The sequence below is a fragment of the Sitophilus oryzae genome, unplaced genomic scaffold, assembly GCF_002938485.1.
Source record: "Sitophilus oryzae breed Bouriz unplaced genomic scaffold, Soryzae_2.0 scaffold_1499_pilon_pilon, whole genome shotgun sequence".
In the NCBI taxonomy this organism is placed as follows: domain Eukaryota; kingdom Metazoa; phylum Arthropoda; class Insecta; order Coleoptera; family Curculionidae; genus Sitophilus; species Sitophilus oryzae.
Window position 1 is genome coordinate 5,911,589 of NW_022146168.1, and position 5,131 is coordinate 5,916,719.

The window sequence follows — 5,131 nt, forward strand, 5'->3', positions numbered from 1 at the left end:
TAGATCGAATACTGCGATGAGCAATAAATGAAGTGATTAGGCGATGCTGTAGAATAAATCTGTTGAAAGTTGATAACACGGGTGGAATTTGAATGTTACACAAAATATATTTAACTAAATACATTCATTGATTAAGAGTTTTGCCTAAAAATTAATAAGAAAACTCAGTGGCGTGCAGTGCAATGCATAGCAAGGTAGGCAAACATTGGCAAAATAAGAATAGCATAAGTAATTAAATAAGTATAATTATTTTTACTCTAAATTGGTAAAAGAATTTTCAGATTTGACATTACTGCGCAGGACAGCGGTCGACACGGACGAAATTAAATCACGCGTTAGGTACCTACTTCCTTATTCTATCTCTTTCTTATACATTGACCTTCCAGCCATTGCGGTCAGCAGAGTATACACAGAAGATTTGCAAAAACACTACTTTTAATACCTCATTCAAGACAATATCATCATCATCATCAACCATCAACCAGCCACTAAAGTCCACTGCTGGACGTAGGCCTCCCTCGTTTGCTTCCATAACTCCCTATCTTGAGCTATTTGCATCCAGTTACTGTGGATACACCTTAAGTCTTCATGCCATCTGGTTGGAGGACGGCCTCTGCTCCTGAATGCTTTATGTCTTGGTTTCCATTCTATTATTTTCTTTGTCCATCGGTCATCGTTTAGCCTTGCAAAAACAATATAAAGAAAATCAAATGGAGCGCCTTTATGGTAAATTTTATACCATGTGCGTCTCAAAAGTGGCTCACCCCTATAACATTTTTATTTTTTTGTTAAAAAAACGGGATTTGGTATGTTAGTATATGACATAAATTAGGATTGATTGACGTATTCAATTTTTTTCGGCCACTTCCGGTTTCACCTTGATGAAGAATTAGTGTTTTTAACATATAGCCATGGCCCTCTAGATTGAATTTTAAAATACAATTTTTTTATTAAGCGAGAATGTCAAAAGTTGACATATGATATGTCATTCTATTCAGAATGTCATTTTCTACCGAATAAAGTAAGAAAATACCGAGGGTGCCATTTAAAAATCAAAAGTTGTAGTCATTTCCGGTGAAACAGGAAGTGACCAAAAACAACTGAATACACCAATCAATCCTAATTTATTTCATATACTAACATACCAAATCTCGTTTTTTTTCTGAAAAAATAAAAAAGTTATACGGTTACCCACTTTTGAGACGCACCCGGTATAGAAATTGTGCGATAACAGTAAGTAATCGTAAGTAAGTAGTCAAAAATGATTTAAATATATCTTAGGTAATCTCTAGAATAAAAATAAGATAACTGATAAGCATGCTTATTGCGAATATAATTGCCTTTTTGGGTACATTATAGGTATGCACGCCACTGAGAAAACGCCACATAAGAAATTCGAAGTGTTTATGTTAATAATAATTCAACTCATCAACTCTATGACGAATCGTCCTTAAAATGGTAGACTGTATTTCAAAAAACAACCCTATATAGATTATGATATCATAGTATTTTTAGATAATTTTATTTCAAATCCATTGAACGTTTTGGCAGTAGAATCGGAATAATATTTCATAAATACCTGATCTTTGGAGTTAAGGCACAGTATGATCGAAAAAAACGGCGCGATAGACCGGTGTGGAATGACAATCGATGATAATTTTGGCGAGGTAAATCTCTAGACGTCAGTTGACATAAAACTATCAAATCAAAACTAATATTGATATAAAACTTGCCAAAAATTAAAACTAATTATAAAAAGATTACAAAAGGATAGAACGTTTCTATACAGGGTGTCTCAGAAATAAGTGCAAGCATTTTAACTGGTAGTACAGTTCAACCCCAGAAATACGCCTGTTATTATACCTATACGAGGGTTTTTTCGCGAAAAATTTTTTTTGAAAATTCTAATTTTTTTACAAAAATTTTTGGAGATTTTTTTTAGTTTTTAGTTAAAAAACATAATTTCTTGATAATATGGCAACATATACAGGTATTATATTAAATTTACAAGAAAGAAAATCCAGAAAAAATCCAGTGGTTCTCAAAATTTTAGCAAAAAATAATTTTTTTTTTGAAATTTTCAAAGTAAAATAACTCCGTTATTTTGCACTTATTTGAAAAACGATAAAGAGAAAATATGTTTCTTTTATCGAGATCTACCACCCCTTAAAATACATGCACTTATTTCTGGGACACCCCGTATAACCTAACACACAATTCTATTTCAACATTTTTTTTTCCTCTTATTTTAAATTAAACCATTTAAAAATCGTTTTAATTCAATATAACAAATAAACCCTTAAGGGCAAGTGGCAGTAAAAAAGAAGAGTCAGAGCCAAGTAATGACTTCTAGGGCTTGACCTCGCTAAAATTATCAATGAATGTCATTCTCCAGCCTGATTTTTTTATCGTATGGTATACTTCATATTATATAGAGACAGCTATACATATCTCCTATTATATCCCAACACAAATATGCAGAATATGTATTAAAACGTCAACTTTTTGAACACAATACGCGCCTCTATCGATATTTTCCCTCCGAAACTCCTGTATCTCCCCCACCGTGACTGCGGGGCTTCCCCCCGGGGCGGCGGCGATCCGCTGCAATTCTCCGTCGCCATTGGACGAGGGGGACGCAGCCCGGGGCCCCACCAGGCGCGTCTTTGAGCCGGTCGGTGCCGTGGGTGGCGCGGGTACGCGAATCCGGGCCCCGCACAGGCCCGTACCTGCATTATTTAGGCCCCGTACTCTTTTATTCCGATGATTTTGTTGTTTATTGATTGAGTTTGATCTTTTTTACTCAATTCCCGACAATAGAACTTCCATACAGGCGTTTAAACAACCCGACGAAGTCCATCAAAGCAAATTTTACAGAATACAGAATACACAAAATTATTTTTTGTACGATCGTGCAAAATGTAGTTATTCTTACAATATCTCAAAAGTCAAATTTTTTGCACTAGTGCAAAAATAAGTTACTTTGAATAAACGCCTTGCGACATTATTAATGACGACTTTAACTAAAGAGAAAAAAGTTGTAATTTTTTATAAACATTTGTCAAATCCTGGAAGATAAACCAAGTACCAGTACTGGACACCTTGCAGCAGCATTCCGGAAAAGAGTTTTAAGTGAAGAACAAGAATCCGAGACCACCACGAGCAGAAATCAAAATAAAAGTCAAAAGACTACTGGAAATGAAGTTTGTTCGTTAAATACCTTACTGAATTATTCAAACTCCGACATATTACTGTAAAAACTTTTTAATAAACATCTAAATAAAAAGAATTTCAATTCGATCATAGAAAAAATGTTGTGTTCAACATGTGCAAAAAGCATATTTGTTGCACTCAGCATGATTGCAGCTTGATCGACTTCGTCTCGAGCTGCAAAACTGTTGTGCAACATGTACCTTTTTAGTTACACAAATAACTTTTATAAATAATGTTATGAATATTAAAAAGAATAATAAATCTAAAAAATTGAATTTATCTGGTGCAATATTCCTTGAAAATATCACGTATAAAAATCTATTTCAGAAAGTTTTCTTGTAAATTGGGATTTTAATTTGGAACATATTTGGAATATGTCGTGTTTGGCAGGTAAAGAGCTGAATCATGTCGAGTTTTGACAAAAACGTCGTTGAATGCAACCGAAATAAAGTTGATTTTGTTATTGGATTGAAATTTTATAAAAAAAAAACAATAAAAGTACGCAAAATAACAAAAGTACGAATAAACATCAAAATTAAAATTTTCAGCAGAACAAAACTTCTTCACTTAGTCAGGTCACATTGACATGTGAGGAACATTTTTACTTATTTTTATCTGCAGAATATACTGCCAAAGTTTCTCGAATACAATTCGGACCACCCTGTATATTACCAAAAAAAATTGTCGCTAATCAGCTGACAATTATTGTGACATAATTCATGAAATTTGGGAACAAAATAGTTGAAAGATTGTTGAAAAATAAAGTAACAATAAGATTTTTAGTAGCCGCACGAAAATTTATAGACAGAAATACCATATGATGGAGAAAAAAAGGCGTCAGAGATAGCTTGGAAATGAAAATCGCTGTCATTTTGTGTAAAATTATATAGGAAATGTCATTGATCGTCATTTCTAAGCTAACTGGTCGGCTTTTTTTCGATCATACGATATAGAGTCGTCAGAGATGGATTCGAAATGAAAATCGTTGTCATTTTGTATGTATGTCATCGATCGTCATTTCCAAACCAACCGAAAGCCGTTTCTCTCGATCATACGGTACCTACGTATTTGGGCAACATAACAAATTAAACCTTTTATGACATAATTATTTAATTAAAGTTTTTTTATATATCTACCTATAAAATTAATCTGAAGAATTAACTCTAAAAATCGTTTATCTTCTTTAGAAAACACCCTATTTATAATATATTATTCTTGGTCGATCGGTACCTTTCAAATAAACTGCACCATTCAATTATCTAACATTTATCAACCACAGAACCAAAAAAAGCACCTGTAGTACTACCCAGATGAAAAAAAAAACATCCACAGGAATCTTTTCGTAGGTGTATATATAGTACCTATCGCAAGTTTATAATATAGATCGGCTCAGAATATAATTATACACATTTGCTTTCCGTTCCGAGTACGATAACGACCGGGTTCAACAAAAAAAAATGGTACCGCACAATGGAGGTAGCAATTATAAATACGGCAACATTTATATAATCGTTTATCATCCAGAAGTACGACAGAAGAAGGAAAAGCTATGTGTATGCGGCACGTTCTGTATTTTTATATTTGTCTGCCAAAAATTAAAAAAAATCCACATAGATACCTATATTTCAAACAACACACTCGGTATATTAATGAGATACATTACTATCGACCAAAATGGCTGATGTATTATCCCGTTATACAGGATTGGTAAAAAAGGGTCCCTCTTTTTTTATAAAGAAGCCCTGGAGCTGTTTGTTCGTGAGCCCCACCCAGAAAATCCTGATTGAATTCTCTATACTGTTACCGCTTTTTATTTTTTATATTTTATATAGTGGTTGAAAAGATTTGTCATATCTGTCAGTAATAAACTACTAGCTGATTGTTAATTATATTATTTTTATGTCAATTTAAAATAAAC